General features: G+C 50.0%; 1 long non-coding RNA gene across 9 annotated transcripts; it reads left to right on the top strand.

Annotated features, from left to right (window-relative positions):
- The first annotated feature begins 81 nt into the window (after nt 1–81).
- LOC141560225 (uncharacterized) lies at nt 82–21,159 on the top strand. Of its 9 annotated transcripts, XR_012487669.1 has the most exons (4): nt 82–737; nt 1,164–1,870; nt 2,690–2,964; nt 4,708–21,159. It is a non-coding gene; the product is annotated as an uncharacterized LOC141560225 (long non-coding RNA). The 9 variants fall into 9 exon arrangements; XR_012487672.1 differs by lacking the exon at nt 1,164–1,870; XR_012487668.1 differs by lacking the exon at nt 82–737 and having other exon boundaries at nt 779–1,870.
- The last annotated feature ends 1,541 nt before the right edge of the window (nt 21,160–22,700 follow it).

Here is a 22,700-nt window from a genome sequence, read left to right as displayed (position 1 = left end):
GAGGGGGGAGGGAGAGAAGGAGGGAAGGGGAGGGGAGGGGAAGGAGGGAGGGGAGAGGAAGGGGGGAGGGGGAAATAGGGAGCCCCTGCTTACATCCCCGCCGGGCGCCGGCCTCCCTGCGCGACCAGCCTGTACATGGTGTTCCCCGCGGGAGCCGAGGCTGGGGCGGCCGGACCGGGGGCTAGCTGAGGCTGCTGCTGCTGCTGCTGCTGTTGCGGCGGCGGCGGCGGCGGCGGCGGCTGCTGCTGCTGCTGCCGCTGCTGGAGGAGGCGGCTGGCGGCAGCGGCTCGGCTCCCAGTCCCCGCACATCCCACAATACACCGCTATGGAGCCCGACCCAATCTCTCACCCTCCTCCTCCTTCCTCCTCCTCCTCCTCCTCCTCCTCCTCCTCCTCCTCCTCCTCCAGTCTCCTCTCCCCCTGGCGCTCGCAGCAGCTGCGCTGCAACCCCCCCTTCCCAGCCAAGGCCACCCCCCAACCTACTCTCCCCCAGCCTGGGGCGGAGGCCCGAGGGCCTAAGGGGGGGGAGGCCCCGGGGACAGGCTTTTAATTAATGCATTTTATTATCTCTGGAGGAGGATCGAGATCTTGCCTCGGAGGGAGGATTTAGGAAAGGGGGAGGGGGTCTTTTCCTCCTCCCTCTCCCGAAATCTGTTTCCCGGGGCCCACAGTGTCCGGGCGCAGCCAGCGTTTACCTTCGCTCTCCTACACTGTTTTAGAAACGAGATGGACTGGAGGTGGGACCGCCTGACTTGGGTTTTATTGGGGGGGGGGAGTGTCTGTGTGTGTGTTTTAAGTCGAGGAAGGACCGGGGGGAGCCTCGGCGCGGGATCTCCTAGAGCTGCAAGCCAGGGATACCCCTCCTCTACTCGGTTTCCCTCTTCCTCCTCGTCTGCCCCTGCACCCCCAGCAACCTCGGAACCCAGAACAGGATTTCCAAATTAGCATTACGCTGCAATCATTGAGCTTTGCTGGAGGGATGCAGCCCGACCCCGGCGTGCTTTTCTTCCCTCTTCTCCCCTCCCCCTATTCGGAAGGACTTTTTTCTCCCCTCTACTTTTTTTTTAATTGTCCGGTCCGCGTCGAATCCCCCTCCCCCCCATACTTTCCCCAAACTCGAGTGAGTCGCTTTCTACATTTCATTTTTTTTTTCTTTATTAAAGGTCCTGGGACTGGCGGCGACCAATCAGCGCGCAGCTTCCATTTGGTCGCTTCTACCCCAAAGCACCCGGTGCTTCTTCTCAGTTACACTATTACGGGGGAGAGGAAGGGAGGGAGCAATGGGTGTTTTTTTTTTTTCCCCTTCTCTTCCTTCCTTCCTTCCTCGCTCCCTCCCTGCCTCCTCCTGGCTGAAGAGGAGGCTGCTAGTCTTGCTTCTGCTTCGCGGTGGTTCGTCTCATATTGGGGGGTATTTGGGGGGTTTGTAATTGGGCCGTGGTGCGGTAATTGGCTGATTCAGGGCGCCAGCGCCCTTGAGCCAATCAGCGCGAAGCTTCTATGGGGCTTGAGTTATTAGACGCGGATCTCCTAACATCCGTCATCAGACAAGCCAAGGAGAGGCCAACATTCAGGGAGCCATTTTTCTGCCATGGAATTAAATGGCCAAGTGGGTTTTCCTTTGTTCCAAAAGGGGGAACGCTTTTCCTTTGACTCCACCATCCAGTGCAGGATTGCCCCGTGTCCTGTCCAATGTTGGTCACCAATGCTAAAGGACCGATGGAAGAAGGAAGACTTCATTTATTTTTTAAGTGATTTTGGATTTTGCTTTTTTCTCCTTATGACCTGGAATCCATCTTTGTCTTGTATAACTAGGTCATAGCCCACCATTAATGTCAGCAGTTTAAAAATTTTGAATCCAAAAAAACCTTAAGTAAATAACATATTTATTTACTTTTTTTCCTTTTTTTTTTTTTTTTTTTTTTTTGGCTGGGGGTGTGGGGACGGGGCTTGAGCTGTCTAATCTGTATCCTCTTGACTGAACAATAAATTTTTTAAAATATATATATAACTTCCTCTATTAAACACTTAAACCTGGCCATCTTATTAACTCCTCTCCTCTCTTAACAAGGTAATGTTTTAAATGTAGAGTTTTAGGAAATAATGAATTCTGGCTGTTCTAAGCCAAAAAAAAATGTAAGCCATTAATGCTATGTTCTTCTTTTAAATTCTTCTCTGTTGTAAGTACCCAATCCATTCTGTCCTTATTTAAGTTCGGTGTTCATGTTAATGTTACCTAAATGTCCTAATTTCTGAGCCTTCATCTATCTGCATGTCTGTTTTTTTTGTCTCTCTCTCTCCCTGTCGAATTTCCAAACCAAATTCATGCCTTTAGACGAGATAACTTTAGGCTTTAAGAAATGTTTGCAGTCTGTGCTAGCTAGCTTTATTTCCAATTAATTGGAAGATTTTCTTTAAGCAACCCTTCTTTTGAGGGCGACAGCTCTGGTTTCTCCAGTCTTGGGGGGGGAGGGAAGAGAGAAGAAAGCCCCACTCTTCTGCAGAGAACGAACTGGTCACAGGAAACTAGACTGAAACCCCTTCTAACAAGCCCTAAGCAATTGCTTCCAAACGGCATTATTAAACTGGGCAGCCTTTTCTCTGGTCGTTGGGCGATCGGGGGTGCGAAGGGGCGAACTCTCCTTTGTCTCCCGTTTTGCCTGAAGCGTCTGATTTTTACCTTTTGTCTCAGAAATGACTTACTACCCTTGCCCTAGCCAGCCCCTCCGGCGAAGCCAGCCAGCCTTTGGCCGAACCTTGGGAAAAGTTTGCTGAATTCGAAGGCGATGAAATTGACATGACATTGTAACTGACAAAAAGGTAGTGACCTTCCCCCCAGCCCCGTGATAATAATAATAATAATCCCAACAAACTCCAACAAAATGGTGGGTTTTTTTCTTACAATAACATCACCAAACCAACGCCCAAGTTCACCTTCCAGCCTCCATTGCGCCAAGCTGAGCACCGGTAAGTAAAAACGTGCCTTTTAAAAGCCCTTGGAACAAAACCGGCCGGAGCAGGCCCCGCGCCGCAGACTGCTCAGAGCCGAGGGGCTGCGCCTGCCTGGGGCTCCCAGCTCTGCTCGGTGGTAGTTGGCGAGGAGGGGCAGGCGATGTGGACAGTGGAGACAGGCTGGAGAGAGACACTCTGGGGTGGGAGGGGGCGACGGGGGTCTCGTATCAAAGGGCTTGATGGCGTTTCTCCGTGGGTCTGAGGGGGTGCTTTGGGGGGACTTCTTTCGTGCCTCGGAGGGAAAGAGCGCTTCCCCTTCAAGGCTTTCTGCAACCCCACACCCCTGACCACCCCCGCTGCTGGGGGGGACGGGACGACGACTTTCGGCCGCTTTTCTCTATAGCCCACCAGCTTCTCCCCAGTTTGAGAGAAAAGCATGGCTTGGGGGGTGGGCTCCTCTCCAGGAGGGCTCGTCTGCTAAATTCAGGGGCTCTCCCTCCCGCTGGAAGCTCGTGGGGGACCGTCTTCGATGCTCGGGGCAGCCCAGCGCGGCTCCCCCCGATCCCCGGGCGGCTCGGGCAGCGAGAAGGACAAGGGAGCGGCGTCCATTTTGGCGCCATGACGCAGCAGTCCTTCCTTCCCGGGCTGCTGCAGCCCTGCCTCGTCCTGCTCTGCCTCGGCTCGCCTCCTCCTCCCTCTCCCGCCCCGCTGCGCTCCCGTTTTATTTTCAGGTTCCGAGAGCGCGCCGGGGCGGTTCGGGCGGGCGGGTTAGGGTCGGGCTGCGGGGCAGGGGCGCCGGCCCGGCCGGGCTGGCTGCTCGCTAATGGCCGCTTCGAGCTCTCGGGCGTGTCTCCCTGTCCTGCCGCAGCCGCGAGTCCCGGCGGTGGCTTCGCGAGCCGCAGGCCTGTGCACGCCTAGCCGGGCTCGGGTAAATCTTGCTCGCGGGCTGGGCTAGAGCGGGCTGGGGGCTGCCGCGGGTGTGTTTGGGGCACGGGGGCGTCCTGGCGTTTGTTTTTTCCTGCATAGATGGAGCATTTTCTAACCTCTCTCGAGTAGCAGCCGGCGGGGCCGCGGAGGGGGAGGACCGGGCCGGCTTTGCCCGGGCTCGCGTTTGCTAAGCCGGCGGGCTTCGGAGGGGAAAGAAAAGACAGGCGCCATTTCGTGCGCTGGAGGCTGCTGCTTCGTGCTGGAGGAGGGGGGTGGGGAGGGAGGGCGGTGGCTGCTGGTGGGGGAGGGGAGGGCGGGCTGACTGTAATCAGAGAGCCCGGGGCCCGGGCCAGCCACCGCCTCCTCCTCCTCCTCCTCCGCCTCTTGCGAGCTCTGCGCTCGGGTGGGGGAGGGGAGAGCTGCTCTTAAAGCCGTAGGCAGTTCCCCTCCCCCAGCCGCAGACAATGGGAGGGGGAAGGAAGGCGGTGGGGGAGGGGTGACCCTGGGAGATCCCTTTCGTCTGACGGTCTCCTCCTCCCTCCCAGAGCCTGTTCTATCTCTCAGCTTCCTTGGGGACCAGGGAGGCGATTCTCCCTCCCTCTTACGAGGCAGCCCCCCTTCCAAACCAGGGATCGAAGCCACTTGGCTCTGAATTGAGCTGGGGGGAGGGGGGCGACCCTTCTCTGGCGAGTTCCCCAAAGCCCTTTTCAGGGTCAGCCCTAGCAGGCAGACCGCAACCGTGAGAGGCAGTCGAGGGTTGGGTGGGACCTCAACCTATTGGGTGATGACCTCGATTGCTTTTCCCCCTCTCAACCTCCCCCCCATTCCCAGTCAGGATGCCCAGAAACTCGGGGCTCACTTGGATACCTGGGACACACGGAAGCAGGCGGAGCCAGCCAGGGGTAAGAGTGAGTGCCCAGGACGGACCCAGCTTTAGCCTTCCCAGCCACACGTCATCTATGCAATCTAGTGCCTTCAAAGCCCCCCTCTTTAGTCAAGCCTTGTACCCCAAGTTCCGGGCGGGGTTGGGGATTGGCACCGGGGCCAACCAAGGCAGGCCGTTCCCTTGCTGGAACCGCATTCTGAACCGACTTCCAAAGAAGCAAACCGAGTTTTTCCCTTGTTAGATGCTCTTTGGAGGAAACTCCGGGTTTTGGCTACACCCCCCTTTCAATAACCTCTCCAGGACTCGGCTAGGGTACCTCCAACCGTTCCCCACTAAAACCAGTCCCTGGAGAGAGCGGGAAGTGGGTCCTTATTTGGGGGAGGGGGTCCTTGGAGGTTGGGGTGGGCTCCTTCACGCCGATTTCTGCACTCGGAAGCCATTCGGTAAGTCCCTTCTGTGTTTTCTCCCAGAGTGGGTGGGGAGGAGGACTGAAGCAACCTTGGAAACCAGCTTTATAAATGGCAGCGGTTTCCTGCCTCTTCTCCCTCAGTGAAAGGCCTTTCTTTGGCAGCTTTCTTACCCCCCCCCCCAGCCCCTCTCCTGACCCTGGCAGGTCAGTATTCCAGCAGAGTCTTGTTCAAAAAGTGATAAACCCCGAGTCAGGGGACTTAGGGATTCCAACTCCACAATAAAAACAGGAAAAACACGTTTGGTCTTTGTATGTTTGCTCAGCTCTGGATCTGACGGTAAACAACTGCTCCCTCCCCTTGGCTGGAGAAGGCCCCATCGTTCCCCTGGGCCTCCCAGAGCAGGGACCAAGGTCACCCAGCCTTCCTTAGCTGTTCGGCTTCCTGGCCTTTGGCCCCGCTCCCCGCCCCTCCCCCCCACGGCCTGGAAACCCATTACTTGCCTACGGCACCCCACCCCCAGCCGAAAGCCTTTGAACGTGTTTTCCTGCTTTGAGCTAGAACCCAGAGAAGGGGGTCTTGGGACTCCCCCCGTCGGCTCCATGGCTGGATATTCCGGGAGCCGGTTTTTTGTTCCCCCTTTTGGTGATGGAAGGAGACAAAGCGTGACTCCTTGTGGGCCGGAGCCTGGAAAATCTCGGGGAGCCAGGCCGACCTTGGCCCGAGAGCCAATTGTGGGGGCCCTAGAGCTTCCCGAAGAGCTTCTGGCCAAAAGGACCGGGTCCCTCTGACTTGCCAGCCAAGAGATGGAAGAAAAAACCGGGACTCGGCACTTGTAACGAGAAAACGGGTCGAGCCCCCGATTTCCCGCCCAGCGGGGCCAGAAGGTAGGTAGCCTGCCTGTCCTAGCCCACGTGTTCCGCCTCTTTCAACCTCCCCTTTCCTCCGGAGTGGAGGCTGATTTGAGGAGGGAAAACCATGCCCGAAGCCGAGGGGGAGCGCCCCGGGAGTCCTGCACAGTTGGCTGCTGCTCGGAGGCCCCGGGCCCCTCGCTGACTGATAGCACCGTGAACCTGCTCGGCCTGTTTTCTGCACTCCTGCCCTCCCCTCCCCCTCCGGAGATGTGTGCGACCTGTTTCGTACTTGGCAGCCCAGCCCTGGGCCGGGAGCCGCTCCCCCGGCCGTCCTCCCCCGCCTCTTCTGCAATCCCCAGCCTACCGTATTTACTGGCATAAGCGCGGGGGAGGGGAGGACGAGGATGTGACCTCTTGGATTATCTGCTTGGGTTGTTTGAGGGAGGCGGTTAATCCTTGTGTCATTACGGTAACCGTGACTTTCTCTCGGGCTGGTCTCTAAGAAAATGGATGAGGGTTGGGGGGTGGGGGGACTGTTGGCCAGTTCTCAGCCTTAAGCAGGCCATCCCTCCCCCTGCCCCCTCCCCCTTCCCTTTGCCGGACCTGAAGGCATTTTAGATAGGGATCTGCTGAAGCCTAATGTAAACCATAATCTTAGCTAATTTTGACCAGAAAAGAAAACTGAGGTTTTGGAGGCTCCTTAAGGTTCAGATCCTTTGCACCTTCCAAGTCTTAGCTTAAAGCTCGGCCCCTCTCTCTGCACTGGGCAAGTGTTAACATTTCCTTCTTTGCCTTCCCGAGGAGCACTTGTGTAAAATCCCATTTTCCCCGGCTAGTTCCTGCTCCTTAGTGGGTGGGGTCCTCTTCTCAGGATGGAGCCCTGGCTGCTTAAATGTTTGAACTAAATTGAGGAAGAGAATAGAATTAAAACCGGAGACTTGGAACCATTGGTTTAGAGCAGAATGGCTCCCTGCCCCGGCGTAGGGATGAGGCGCTCTGACTTAGTGACTCTGATAACTTTGTGGGACTTGTGAAGCCTTCTGTCAACAGTTTCTTTTTATTACCGGAGAAGCAGACCCAGAGACCGGGAGGATCTGCACTCAGACGGGCCTCTTTGGCCCTTATGGCTCAGGCCTGCTTGGGCCTCCTTCCCTTGATGTTGGGCCCTCCCGGCTCCTGTTCGGTGGGAATTCCCACCCTCCTGGCTGCTCTGCTTTTCTCCCAAGGTCCCTCCCATATTTGGAATATCCTGGAATGGGAATTTCGGGGCCGCAGACCTCTGGGGGTCCAGGCGGCCCGGCCCCTTGGCTGCCCGGGTGGCCCTGAGCGGCCACAATGCCTGCCTTTCCCTACCCCCCGCCGGCTTCTGGTGGGGAGGGTCAGCTGAGAGAATAGCCAGCTGAGGGCTTTGAAAAGCCTTCGGAAGCTTTTTACAAATGCAAACCTCTAGTATTCTAATTTCGGCCGTGGGAGGGGCTGACAGAGGAGGGTCTCCCAGGGCTGTGGGGTCGGGTCTTCTTTTTAAGTAGGGACAAAGCTGGGGGGGGGGGTAACTATGGAGGGGGGGAGAGTTGGACCTGGAGCTACCCCCACCCAGGATGCGCTAGCTTGCTGAGGTTAAAGGTTAACTGGGGGTGTAGGCCCTCAGGGGGTGTGAAATGATTTACCCCGCCCCCGGCCTCTGAAGTGGGGACTCCGGGCCAATCCTTTCACCACTTGTTAATGAAGGCCCCTTTGCTGGGGTTGGGTTACTCATAAACAATTAAAAGTATTCCTTGCTAAACTGTGGGACGCTGCCTCCTGTACCCCAAGAGTTCAGGGAAGGGTTAGAGCTGGGGAGAAACCAGTTGATCCAGGCTCCCTGGAAAAAGGGGGCGGGGGGAACTGGGCTCTTCCTCTTTCCCACCCTCCCAATCCTTCCTTCCTCTTTCCTATTGGAAAGCATGGATCCCCGAGTGGGCTTCTGGGAGTCAGTGACTTTGGGTGAGAACATTACTATTATATTTGATTTCCTCTGTGTGTGTCTTGTATATTTTTTAAATGCTCTGAAAAGGGGTCCATGGGCTCTCCCCCCCCAAAAAAAATCCCCAAGAATAGCTTAACTATTTAAATATATATAATATATATATTTTTTTACATAAATATTTATATATGGTAGTTATACCTAGTTATAGGTATGTAACTAACTTGACTCTCTTTTTCTTATCTAATGGTTAAACAAATGGTTTAGACCTTGGCCTCTAGTGTTCGGTTCAGCTCAGAATTTATGGTCTCTTGCTCCTCCTCCTCTTCCTTTCTCTTTCCATCTTTCTCTTTCTTTCATTTCTTCTCAATTCCTTTTCCCTGGGAGCTTCTCCAATTGGAGGGAGCTTTACAGGTCAGTGAGTCCTCTCCCCTGGTTTTATAGAAGCCAAAAGTTGTTCTGGAGTCTCTTTAACATAAAGGTCAGGAAAGCCAGGATCCTGATTCTTGGTCTTTTACCAATGTTTCCCAGACTCCTTTGCTTCTCTCCCTCTGAAGACCCCACAGGCAATAAGCTCCAGAGGTGAGGTTCAGGCTCCAAAATAGAAACTCTTAGAGTTTCCCTACCTTGCCCCCCATTTTTCAGCAGCTGGCAGACACATTCTGGGTCATATTCAGACTCGGCAGGGCAACCCCCCCCTTCTCTACTCCTTCCCTTTCTCCCTCACGATGCCTTTTGTCAAGTGGGTAGATTGTCACCTTGGTGTGAAATGCATGGGCAAGTGGAGTCCTGGGCTTAAAGGGGGGGAAATGGGAGACCTTGAGTAAGGTCTCTCTTAACTGAGACTTCTATGAAAGTTTGTAAAATAAGGATGCTCCTAATAATATCAGCAATGTGGAAATATGCTTAGAATCGCACATGTTTAATCTATTTTGGATTTCCTGCTCTCTAGGGGGGAGAGAGAGAGGGAAAAAAATATGGAACACAAGGCTTGGCAAGGGTAAATTTGTTAAACTATCTTTGCATGGATTTTGCAAAATCAAAAGCTATTATAAAAAAATCCTGTCAGCTAACATTTTTATAGCACTTATTTTGTGCTTAGCACCAGGTGAGCTGTTGTTATCCCTGTTTTACTGATGAGGAAAGGAAGACACAGTTGAATGACTTGCCCAATATCGCCTCCTCCCCCCCAAAAAAGTGAGATTTGAACTCAAGTTCCTGGCTCCAGGCAAGGCACAGGATAGAGTACCCTCTCAAAGTATTGTAAGAATCCAGTGAATTCATCCATATTAGTCCCTGTAAATTTTAAAGCACATATGACTGTTAGCCAGATTATTGTTACTCTTATTGACTTAAAGGCTACCTCTGATACTTAGGTTCTAAAACCTTAGCCTCAATCAGCCTGTTTTCTCCTCCATAAAATGGGGATAATTAACATGTGGGATCTTGAATTCATGCAGAGTACTTTGTGGGCCTGTACTGGGCCCTGGCTGAAAGTCAGGCCTGGCCACAGGGCACCCCTCATCCTCAGAAGCCAGGTGGCCCAATATTCTGCGGATTTAATACCTCAAGTTTAATTTGGGGGGTTTGTTTTCAGAGGGGTTATGCTTCCCCCAATCGGTTGTATCTGGACCAGAAACTTGGTCGTGTAACTAGTGCTAAGCAAGTCCCTCTAGGTCCCAGGACTGTAGCCTGAGCCAGTGTGGAAGGAAGGCAGAGGTCTGGTGAGTGAGACAGTCTCAGTGAGTGAGACAGTCTCAGAGATGAATTACTCAGCCAAGGTCACCAGAGGGAGCAAGGGATAGAGCTGGGATTTAAATCTGGACCCTCTGCTTTTAAATTCTTTCCCTTGTACCGCACGGTCATCTCCATCTTTGTTTTACCATCTCCAAAGTCACCTTTTCCCCTCCCTACTCTATGGGGAGACAATGTGGAACAATGGGAAAAGCCCTGAATTTCAGTTGGAGGGTCCAGGTTCAGATCCTGATGCTGCCATTTACAGCTTGTGAGGTCCAGGTGGCAGGTGTGCCATTTGTAAAAAGATTGTAAGATTGTGGTGGTTGTTTACCCTTCCTTCTCAAAGGGGAACATGACATCAGGGAAGTGACGGCCATGACATGCAAGTGCTGGGCAAGGTCACTGGGCTCATTTTTTGTTTCAGAGCCATCGGGGTCCAGGAGCCAGATATAGATCAGGATGCCTGGAGGTGGTTCTGGATGCAATGGAAGACCTTAGCCTTAAAGCTGAGGGCTTCAACAGGTCTCAGTCTGATGGAGGCAACACCTATTCAGTGATTGAGGCTAGGTAAGAAATGAGGCAAAAAATGGCCTCTTTAACTTAGACCCCCACCCAAAAAAAAAAAAAAAGAGAGAGAGAGAGAGAGTCTGGGAGCAGAAAATTCTTAGGATTTCTGATCCAAACAGGAACAATTGCTTTTTACACTCACCCTCTCTGAGCTTTGGGAATCCACCGAACAATGAGCAAGCAAGCAAGCCTTGGGCTGGGACCAGTTGTTGGCCAATCTAGGAGAGCCGGAGGGATTTGGAATTAAGGCAGTGTCATTAAGAAAGAGATCTAGCTTGCAAACCCTGAGATTTCAGAGATCAAATTTTATATTATATATAACACTTGCAAGTAAGAGTATGGTTTCCTAGGTGGCTAAAGGGGGAGAGGAAAGGAGGAGGAAGTACCATTCGTTGCCCAACTGGAACTGACCAGTAAGGCAGCTCCTCCACTCAGATTGTTGTTTGTCCCTTTGTTCTCAAAGAGCACCCTGACATCGGGAGGATGCCATGACATGTCATTGGCTTGGATTTAAGTGAAGAAGGGCTGTACAGAGTCATCATCCTCACTCCCTCCCTCCGGAACCATCTGACTTCCTAAAAAAGGGGATATAGGACAACATGTGCAGAAAGGGGAAGGAGCGCTGAACCTGGAACCACTGACCAGTTAGATTGTTGACTCAGCTGTTTACTGGAGGTGTGACCCCGGGCAAGTCCCTTTTCCCCAGTTTGTTCTAAAATTGAAGGCGCTGAATTAGAAAACCTCTGAGCTTCTTTCTCTTCTGGGATTTTTTGTTTCATTCAACGCATTTGTTTTTAGGAGAGCAGGCCACAGTGGAAAGAGCCCTAATTTTGGCACCGGAGGAGCTTGGGCATCCTTCCCAGCCCTGCTGCTTGGGAGGCAGTATAGTTCAGTGGAGAGAAGGATGAATGGAGTCAGGATTGGCTTCAGATCTCAGCTTTTCTGCTTCCTACCTGTGTGACTGCAGGCAAGTGTTTGAGCCTCTGTGGGCCTCCACTGGAAAAGGGCAGCTGAACCAAATGACTTGTAAGTTCTTTAATCCTGGAGATACAGGGACAAACCCCCAAATGCTCCTGACCCTCTGAGAATCTTCACCCTGCCTTCATTCATCACCATTAACACGAATCTAGAAACCACCTACCATTTGTCAGGCATCATACTAAACTCTGGGGATACAAAGAAGGCAAATGTCATGTCATTCTTGTCTTCAGTGGAGAGATAACAAATGAACAGGACAGAAAGTGCGTGAGGTAGAATAGTGGATAGATCACTGACCCTGAAGTCAGGAGGTTCTGAGTTCAAATGCACTTTAGACACTTAATATCTATGTTGACCCTAGGCGAGTCTCTTACCCTTGATTGTGTGTGTGTGTGTGTGTGTGTGTGTGTAAGGTAAATGGGAAGGTCATTTCAGAGTAAAGGCATTAATAGGAGAGAAAAAATAGAAATATCACTCAAAAGTATTTGCCCATTCCCCCAAACCTAAGTTCTTTTGCCTGTGACCTCTCTATGAGGTCAAGGTCTTGTTTTCTCTTCCTCATTTTTTAAAAGAGAAAATAATGAATGAATAAATCTTTTATTAAATGCTTACTGTGTGGGGCAGCTAGGTGGCACAGTGCATAGAGCACCAGCCTTGAATTCATGAGGACCTGAGTTCAAATCTGGTCTCAGACACTTAACACTTCCTAGCTGTGTGACCCTGGGCAAGTCACTTAACCCCAGCATCAGGGAATTAAAAAAATGCTGTGTGCCAGGTGCTGAGGGCCGGATAAACAGAGTAAATAATCCTTGCTTTTAGAAAACTTTTGTTCCTGTTTTGGAGACATTGGAGGTTTTGGCTACTAGTTGGTTGTGACTCACAAAATAGGTCCAGTTAAGATTTGAATTCTGGTCTTTTACCTTTCTTTCTTTCGCTCTTCACTGCTTGTCCTTGTCTAGTGAAGATTATCCAAGAAGATTTTGACCATCTTTCCCTTCCTGTGTCTTTTAAGTTTCTCTGAACTTCCATTCCCAGTTTCCATTGGTGGTCCCTTTTCTCTGGAGAAATTTTTATACAACCACAGATATATAAGTATATAAAATAAATGGACCAAAAAAAAAAAAAAAAAGATGAATAAATCAGACTACGATATATATATATAGGTATATAAAATAGATAAATCACTTCATGAGAGAAAGTGAGGCATCTTAGAAATTCCCTTTGTCTACAAGGGAGAAAACTGGAACTAAAAAGTTTCTGAAGGGACTAACCTAATCATGTGTAAGTGATGGAGCTGACATTTGAATTCATGTTCTCTGATTCCGGGTCCTTCCATCCCTCTTTACACCGTACCACCTTGCCTTTCAAGTAGCAGAATGGTTGCCTGTGAGCCTCTGGTACCAAATCTAGCATTCCCTACCTTGTACTCCACTAGGGTACTAACAAGTGACCTAATTTCCATTCAGTAGACCTGCAGCAGACCTTATTATTATAGGTCCTTTGGCTGCTCCATTCCAGGAATTTTTAATTGTTAGAGTTGAGCAAAACTCTCTCCCTGGCAAAGGCCGAGGGGATGGTAGTCCAGAAAGGGACTGGCTGCCAGAAGAGAGGCGAGTGCCACTGCCCTGGGAGTGAGTGTTTGGCATCCGGTCAGCTCCCTGCTACATCTTCCTACCGTATAGAGAGGCTCCTGCTGTCTTTGTCCATATTCAAAACTCCCTGGCTGATTGTTTCCCTAGTCTTTTTCACCCTGTTTTCCCCAAGGTACATACAGGGTTTCCTCAGGTTTTAGTCTGGAAGAACCAGGTATTTATTTATTTATTTATTTATTTTTTTTCCCCCTGAGGTTGGGGTTAAGTGACTTGCCCAGGGTCACACAGCCAGGAAAAGAACCAGCTATTTCAAAACTGTCTTAGGTCTGTAGGCAGTCCACAAAGTCAGTGTTTCAGTTTCCTCTTCTTCAAAATCAGGGTGATGGTGAGAGTCACACTGCCCAGTGCATAGCGCTATTGAGAGGAGCAAATGATCTAGTGTGGGGGCAGGGAGGAGTGAAGACTATAAAACAAGCTCTAAATGTTGGCAGTTCTTCCCCCTGGGGAAGGACGAAGCATGGCAAGGTCCAGCCTCCTGGAGAATGGAAAAGACAGCTGCTCTCTCCATGTGTCCCTCAGTCAGCCTGGCCAGTTTGGCATTCTTAAGGAAAACAACTGGTCTGATATAGCCAGCTGAACTAGAGTGACCAAGTGAGAAGTGACTCCCTTCAGTCCAGCTGGGAGATCTGGGGCTGGGCGAGCTGGGGACTCCTGATCGGGAGGGGCGAGCCAAGAGAAATTTTCTCTTTGATCCCAACTGTACCACGGGCTTATCCCACCAGAGGCCTGCAGCATAGTCAGGCAGAACTGATTTGGTAGGCTCCCGTGGCTGGCCAGAACTTTCCACAGATTTACCTCCTAGTAGACAACAACCCCTGGATTTGTGGATTTTCATAGGGTAGTATGGTAGAGACAAGCCCCAAGCATTTGCTACCTAGGGCAGGCAAGCATGGGTTCGGCTTCATATCCTGTTACCACCTTAGACAAGTACTTTCCCCTTCCTGGCTTTTACTTTCATCATTAAAATGAGGGTGTTGGATTAGGGCAAAGCTTCTCATCTTTTTTTCCATTCGAAATCCTTTTTCCTGGAGAAATTTTTGCATGACCCCAGGTATATAAAATAGACCGATCAAACGTTTACTGATAAATCATAATTTAGCAACCTTCACATTCAGTGACGTGACCCTATATGGGATCTGATGGTAGACAAGTCCCTTCAGCATTTCTGAGTCAGTTTCCTCATTTGTAAAATGAGAATGATGCTACAGTATCTACCTTACAGGGTTGTTGTTGGAACAAATTCAATCATGTTTATAAATGTACTTTGTAAAATATTAAGGCACAGTGTAAATGTCAACTATTTGTTATTATTTTAAATGCCTTTAAGGGTAACTTAGTTTTAAAAAAGATACTTTTCCTTCTCCTCCCTGACTAATTCCTGCAGGTTTTCCTTGAGGTTCATAAGGAACTCTGGAGGCCTATGTTTATGTTCAGATTTTAATATCTTTTTTTTTTTTTTTTTTTTTTTTGGCTGAGGCAATTGGGGTTAAGTGACTTGCTCAGGGTGTCACACAGTGAGGAAGTATTAAGTGTCTGAGGCTGGATTTGAACTCAGGTCCTCCTGACTTCAGGGCCCCTGCTCTATCCATTGTGCTATCTACCTGGGTGACCCTGCCCCTCTCAAGGCCTCAGGCTTCTGATTTGTGGAATAAAAGGAAATTAAAGACTTTAGGTAAAGGCCCTGTGAGTTTCTCTCTAGCTCTAGGTATATAGTTCAATGAGCAGTTGTGTGACTATGGGCACGTTTTTAATTTCTAAGCCTCAAGTTTCCCAATCTGTAAAATTGAGACCATACTTGTAGTGCCTTCCTCACTGGCTTGTTGTAATCAGTTGATTACAAAATCCTTTAGGTGGGGCAGCTAGGTGGTAAAGTGGATTGCACAGAGCACCAGTCCTGAAGTCAGGAGGACCTGAATTCAAATTTGACCTGAGATACTTAACACTTCTGGACACTTAACACTTCCTAGCTGTGTGACCCTGAGCAAGTCACTTAACTCCAATTGCCTTACTACCCCTCATAAAAGAGAAGAATTTGTTTAAATCCTTAAGTAACATCAGATACTTTGATCTGGTAGGTTTACTTAGAGTATATTTGCACAACTTGAATTTGGGAGATTATTTTAGCCAGCCAACTAGCCTTTACTTTTCTTCCCACTCTTTTTTACAGATAAAGAAATTAAGGCATAGAGGTATTAAGGGATTTTGCCACGGTGTCATAAATAGTAAAGTCTACTCCTGTGATAGGAGAACTTATGGATTCTGGTCAAGGACATGTTCCCCCAGAACCTAGAGCTGGGTGCCATTTTATTTGCCAGGCTGGGCCTCTTATACCCCATCTTAGCCCTGAAGGAATAGATATAGTGGTTCCTCATTGGCCTTAAGAGAAAAATCCTACTGGAGATAGCATTAATTGGGCAGTCAACAAATACTGATTTTTATTAAGTCTTTTTTGAAATGTGTCTGATTTTTTTGTAACCCCTTTTGGCAGAGATACTGGAATGATTTGCTATTTCCTTCTCCAGCTCATTTTACAGATGAGGAAACTGAGGCAGACATGACTTGCCCAGCGCCACCAAGCTAGTAAGTGTTTAAGGCTATTTGTGATATTTTTTTAGCAAGGGCACTGGAATGATTTGCCATTTCTTTCTCCAGTTCATTTCACAGTTAAGGAAACTGAGGCAGATAGGGAGAAGTGACTTGCCCAGAGTCACACAGCTAATAAGTATCTGAGGCCAGATCAGAAAGTTTTCCTCACTACCCACTCTGCCATCTAGCTGCCCCAAATATTTGTTAAGCATTAGTTATTTGCCAGATAGATTTTAATTGCCTTCCTCTAAACTCTCAGACTACACCGAGCCTTATTACCTCTTCCTAGAAAGTTATCTCTCCTCATGCAGCCCAAGGTCATGTTACCTCTCTTTACTGTCATTGTCAACTTAGGGAATGTGTGGTCTACTGAACCCCCCAGATCTTTTTCACATGAATTGTGTTTTGCTCACAGCTGCCATTTTAAATCCAAATATAAAAGTTTTTTATTTCTCCATATTCAATTTTTATTTTATTCGATTTGGACAAATATTCTGTTAGGTCAGGATTTTTTTTTTAAAAACCTAAATACTCTCATCCAAAATGTTTAACTACCTCTCAGCTTTATTATCTCCTGCAAATTTGCTAAGCTTGCTACGGATATAATTTTCCAAGCCATTGATAAAAACTTTCAAGCAGCCCTGGGACACTGCTGGGGACCTCCCGCCAAACTGACCTCAGCTTGTTGGCGGCTGTTTGGGCCAATTCCAGATCTATCTAATTGCAGTATCATCTTGCTGACGCCCATGTGTTCTCCCCAAGAATACTGGGAGGCTTTGATAAAATCAAGGAAAAGCCACATAGCATTTTTTAACTTTAACAGGTTCATCTGACCCTCTTGTTTTACAGGTAAGGAAACCGAGGGCCTGAGAAGGCCAGAGGTTGATAATAGACTAAAGTCCCCGTCTTCTGAGTCTGGATCAAAGTGTCTTTACAGAGCTGCTTCTGTTTTTCTTTCCTTTTCTCTCCACTAAGGCCCTAAATGTCCTCTCACACTCCTGAGACCAGGCTGAAGTGAGGTGTCCTGGAGTTGTTGCTGTTTGTTGTTCAGCCCTTCTAGTCGATTCCAGCTCGTCATGACCTTATTTTGGGCTTTTCCTGGCAAAGATACTAGAGTGGTTTGCCATTTTCATTTTCTTTTTCATTTTACAGCTGAGGAAACTGAGGCAAGGGGAAGTGACTTGCCCAGAGTCACACAACTAGGAAGTATCTGAGGAGTCTGGATTTGAACTCCATTCCCTTATCCCTGTGCTCTTTCCATGCACCTCCTAGCAGCCCAGGATGGATATTGTAGAGGCTTCCTGTCTTGGCAAAGATACAGGAGTGGTTTGCCATTTCCTTTTTCATTTTACAGCTGAGGAAACTGAGGCAAGCAGGGTGAAATGACAAGCTTGCATCTCTAGTGAAGACACATTTGACCTTGTCTTCCTGACTTATGGTTCCCTCCCTATTCACTGCCCCACTTAGATATCTTGAAGTCTAGTTGTGTGACTCAGATAAGATCCTGGGGCTCTGTTAACCTCTATGAGCCTCATTTTCCTCATCTGTAAAATGGGAATAATGTTTTGAGCATAAAATGAGGCACTCTGCTGGTAGCTGTTATAAATAATAGTATTAATCGGGGTACTTTCCCCAAGCTTTCAGCAAAGAATACAGTCCACAGTGTTTAATAAAGGCCTTTAAATAAATTAATTAAAAACCTGCCTCGGATCTCTCTCTCACTCACAAGGGTGACACAAGGGAACGGAGTCCCTCTCAGACATTGTCTGCCTCAGTTCACTCTGCCTCAGTTTCCTAATCTCTAAAATGAGCTAGAGAAAAAAAAGGGGGGGGGGCAAACCACTGCAGTCTCATTGCCAGATGGGATGGAGAATCAAAAGTGACCAAAAGGCAGGTCCTCCCCTCCCCCCCCACCCAAAGCTATTTGCCTGTAGTGTTGTCTCTGAGTGCTGGGGAGGGCTTCTCAAAGCTATGAGTCAAACTCTGCCAGGAACAGATCAGAGCTGATGCATGTTGACTTAGAAAACCACAAATTGCTATTATCTATGTTGTATTGTATTCCTTTATTTAGCTTGTTAACTATTTCCGGCTTAAATTTCCACCTGCTTCTGGCTGCTGTGGGGAGTTGGCCCTGCTCTAGAGTTTACCAAACCAGCACATTGGAGCTAGGGGAGGGGGGCTGTTATTACCATTTTGCGGATGACTAAACTGTAGCTGTTTAGAGGGGCGGCTAGGTAGATAAAATGTTGCCTCAGACACTTAGTAACCTGGTGCCCCTGGCCCAGTCATTTCACTCTGTTTGCCTCAGTTTCCTCATCTGTAAGATAAGCTGGGGAAGGAAATAGTAAACCACTACAGCACCTTTGTCAAGCTAACCCCATCGAGGGCCATCTCCGGTAGTCCTCTATCTAGCCGCTGAGCCCCCATGGCTCTGGAGAAAAAAAAGTAAGTGGGTGGCTTATCCAGCCCTCCCTCCGATCCAGTTCACTCTGCATGGCGGCAACTCCCTGAAGTCAAGGGCAGAAGGAAGGGCAAACAACCACCAGAAAACCTCATATGGGGTCACCGAGAGTTGAACACATCTGAACGACAAATAAAAATAAACAGCAAAGATACTGGACTGCTTTGCTGTTTCCATCTCCAATTGACTTTACAGAGCTGGAAACTGAGGCAGAACTCCGGGTCAGCCCGGACTGTCCCGGGTAGGATTTGAATCCAGGTCTCTTCCTCCAGTGCGGCCCCGCCGGGCCTCGGCCTGGTCTCCTTGTCGGCCGGCCAGGTTGGGCCAAGCTCTCCTCCTGCCCTGACGGTTTCGCCAGCTTCCTAATTGGGCGCTTGTCTCTTCTCCAACTTCCCCTGCACCCCGCTGCCAAATCGATATTCCTGAAACGCGATCTAGCGGCTCCTTCCTTCCTTGGGTCAAAACCCTTCCAGTTTGGCCCTGGCCGGCCCGGCCCAGCTCATTACCCAGTGCTCTCCTTCTCATCCTCCGCCTTCCAGCCAGACTGGCCTCTGCCACTCCCCGACTGCAGACATTCTCAGTCCCTTCCCCACCTCCTCCCCGTCCCGGGCGGCACAGTTTCGCTCCATGGCACGGCATCGAGCCCATCTGCCTTCAAACCCTGCGCTGACAATTCTGTGAATTTGTTCGAAGTCAGGGGAACCCTTGGAACCTCAGTCTCTTCTTTAAGGGAAACTGGATTGCTTTCCAAGATCCTGACTGGCCTTCCTGTCTCCTTCGAAGAATCTCAGACCGTTTTTAATTACTTTGTATATCATTTGTTTCAACTTCTCTGCTAGAAACGGGGCCTGACAGACCCTGTGTAGTCCTGGGCCAGCAGGGTTCCTCCCAACGGGGTGGGAGCTGCTAGAAGCCGTTACTTTGTAGCCTTCTGTCCCCGGCTCGGATACACAGTCCCATAATGCACCTGGAGCGAGGGGGCGGGGCTTAGCCCGGCTTCTCTACGCTCGGATTGCCCAGGTAAGAGCTCATTCCGACATTTCAGTCTGGTCTTCCTGACCCCTTGGGGCTTTTCTTGGCGAGGACACTGGTCGGCCATTGCCTTCTCCGGTTCATTTACAGAGGAGGAAACAGGCAGAGTTAAGTGACTTGCCCAGGACCACGCAGCTGCTGAGTCTTCCTGCCCCCAAGGCCGCGTCAGGATGAGATTGGTGGGGAGATCCCAAATCTCCAACCACCCCGCTCCGTGCTGCGGGCCGGGCTTCCCTTCACAATTCACTTCCTGCTGCCCTGAAAACAAACAGCTTTCCTGAGGAGACCAGCCCTGGGCGTGGGCCCCTGCTGCCCCCTGGTGGGCGCGGTATATACCAGATGTTACTGTAGGTAGGGCTGGCCCCCGAGTCAACTCTGCTGCCCCCTAGCGGTGGGGACTTCCAAGCCAGGTGTTCATAGAATTCTCAACCGCTGTGCAGGGGAAATTGGCCATTAATCCAGCCCTCATTCTAGCGTCTCCTCTCCCGTGAGCCCGAGGCGAACGGGGCAGCCCCCGGTGGCTTCTGGGAGTTTCAGTGCTAGCCGCCAAATCCGATTTCCGGAGGCCCCCTCCCCATTGTGTGCTGGGGAACCTCTTTTAAATGGTTGCGCTCGAGGCCTGCACTTTGCTCGTTTGCGGACGAGTCATTTCCCTGGTTGTAAATGGGGCGTTTTCGGCAGGTGCCCCCTAAGGTCTTTCCCCTTCTGCCCCCCCCCCCCTTACACCTGAAGAGAACGACGCATCCGAGGGGGAAGTGAAGCCGGGGATTTCCCCTGGGACTCCCAGGGAGTGCGGTTCCCCATTGTCAGGCGCACTGTCCCCGGTCCCACTTTTCAAGAGAAGATTGAAGCCCAAAGCGCTCAAGCCCGCCCGGACACACGGACACACTGGGATGGGAGGGGAGTTAACACAACTCTTTCACTTTAGGAAACTGAGGCACGGGAGAGTGGCTTGGCTAAGGTCATACGGATAATGAGCAGTTCGCCAGGGTTCAAGGTCAAGTCCCTGATTCTAATCCAATCCGTGTCCCGAGTCAGGCCGCTTCCCAATTCTTAAGGAAACAGATCCGCGGAGGTTTAAGGGGCACACATCCAACTGCACGCTGGCATTCCTCCCATGGAACGGTAGCCACAAACTCAATACTTCCTCCTTTGGACCTCAGTTTTCCAGTCTATAAAATGGAGCTCCTCCCAGCTCCTCCCAGTTCCAAACCCTGAGTGCTTTCATTGCATCTTATCTACACCTGACACTTTCCTCTCTAGGCCTCAGTTTTCCGATCTATAAAATAGGACTGCTTGTATCTGACCTCCCGGGGTTGCTGGGAGCTTCGTGGGTACCTTCCCATCATGCTCATCTTACATATAGAGAAATCGGGGCTCCCATAAAATGAGAACGGAGCAGAGGTTTTGGTTTTTGTATTTGTATCCCCAGCAACTGGCCCATAAGAAATGCTTTATTTTTTCCACCTTCCCTCTCTGCCTCCCCCTGCTTAACTCTGAGACTTGGCTCCATTCTGAGCTCCTGTAACTCTTTCTCATTGTCCCCAATCCTCTTTCTGTCTCCTGGGGACATAATTCATTTGTACATTTTTATTTACACATTGTCTCCTCATTCAGGCCACTAGGGGGCACATAGTGCACAGAGCCCTAGGCCTGGAGTTGAGAAGACTCATTTTCCTGAGTTCACAGGTGACTTCAGACATTTACTAACTGCATGTGTGACCTGGATACATCCCTTAATCCCTGTTTGCCTCAGTTTCCCCCTTCCTGGCCATTAGGACTGAGATGATTGGGGCTGCGGAGCTTGGGCCACTCTGGCATTCCTAAAACTCCAGATGGCTTATCTCGGGTACCAAGATGGCACCCCTACCTCCTGGGCCCAGACTTCCTGTCTCCTGCTTGACTAGCTTCTTCACTCCCAACTTCCCAGAATTTATGATCCCTCCTCCTTACTCCCAATCTGTCAGAACTGAGTTACGATTTTTCCTGGAATTTCCACTGTGCATATTCCTCCCTCCCATCCCCTTTGTTTCCCTGATAGCTGGAGGCCTGGAAGAGTCTCTGGACTTACTGAGGCTTTGAGATGATTCCGGCCGGCTCTGGCTATGGGTAGTAGGGCCACCAGTCCAATTTCTCCACTATTAAAATATTAAAAACCTCTAATCTCTGTCTTGCCTCAGTTTCTCCAGCATTACACCCGAGAAGGAAATAGCAAACCACGCCAGTGTCTTTGCCAAGAAAATCCAAAGGGGTCATAAAGAATGGGACATGACTGAAAAACCTGACAAAACTCCATTAGATTGGAAGCTCCGTGAGGGCAGGGACTGACCGGCTTTTGCTTTCCTGTGTGTACTCCCTGTGCTTGTCTTAATAAATGACTGTTCATCGACTGATTTACTGAAATGCTTCTTAATTGATTTATTCACTGAGAGAACCAAGATTTGGATCCAGGACTCCCGCCTCCACACCCATCTCACCAGTCCCATCCTGCCTCAGTGTCTGCCCGGAGATTATGAGGTGCCTTGATTTAGAGTTTGGGAGAGTGACCCCAAAGTGGAAAGGGGCCGCAATCACCCTAAGATCAGCCGAAGTCTGCAGGCGCCCCCTGCTGGTTTGGGAAACTGAGAAGATCATTTTTGTTGTCATTTCATTTGGGGTTTTCTGGGCAAAGACACTGGCATGGCCTGGCTTTTCCTTCTCCAGCTCATTTTAGAGATGAAGAAACTAAGGCAGGCGGGGTGAAGTGACTTGCCCAAGATCTCACAACTACTAAGTGTCTGAGGTAGGATTTGAACCCAAGGCTCCAGATCCATTGCTTCTCACATATGTAGTTTTGCAAATCTTAAAAAACACTTTTATCAATATTAGCTATTATTATTAGAAGAATTATTAGAACTTTTCAATTATTTAGCTCCTATCCTATTGCCTGAGTTTATAGACCTCAGGTTAAGAATCCTTATGCCAGTGGCTTTCTGGGGAGGTGAGAAAGGGATAGATTTGGAAATGTTAAATGTTTAAAAAAAATAAAGTAGATGAGTAACAAGTTACTTTCTTTCTCTGAGCCTCAGTTTTCCTAAATGTAAAATGGATATAATCACATCTACCCAGTTGTAAAGGAGTAGTGGGTCTAGTGCTTTGGGGGAGCTCGGAAGTGCTATAGCAACAGGGAGGATGAGGGGTGGTCCATCTCTTGAAGATCAGATGAGATCAACTATGGGGATGTAAATACATGTGCTGGACCAGTGTGTGGGGCAGTGGTGTTAACTGCCAAGAGGAGGCTGGACAGCATGAACTCCCAGCTCTGACATCCCGTGTTCTAAGCCCCCCAGCCCTGACATCCCCTGTTCTAAGCCACCCAGCCCTGACATTCTCTGTTCTAAGGCCCCTGCCAGCCCTGACATCCCCTGTTCTAAGGTCACTGCCAGCCCTGACATCCCCTGTTCTAAGGTCACTGCCAGCCCTGACATCCCCTGTTCTAAGGTCCCTCCCAGCTCTGACATCCCCTGTTCTAAGGCCCCTGCCAGCCCTGACATCCCCTGTTCTAAGGTCACTGCCAGCCCTGACATCCCCTGTTCTAAGGTCACTGCCAGCCCTGACATCCCCTGTTCTAAGGTCACTGCCAGCCCTGACATCCCCTGTTCTAAGGCCCCTCCCAGCTCTGACATCCCCTGTTCTAAGGCCCCTGTCAGCCATTTACCTGA

The sequence above is a fragment of the Sminthopsis crassicaudata genome, chromosome 1 (assembly GCF_048593235.1).
Source record: "Sminthopsis crassicaudata isolate SCR6 chromosome 1, ASM4859323v1, whole genome shotgun sequence".
Lineage (NCBI taxonomy): Eukaryota > Metazoa > Chordata > Mammalia > Dasyuromorphia > Dasyuridae > Sminthopsis > Sminthopsis crassicaudata.
This window is presented reverse-complemented; position numbering and strand designations above follow the sequence as displayed.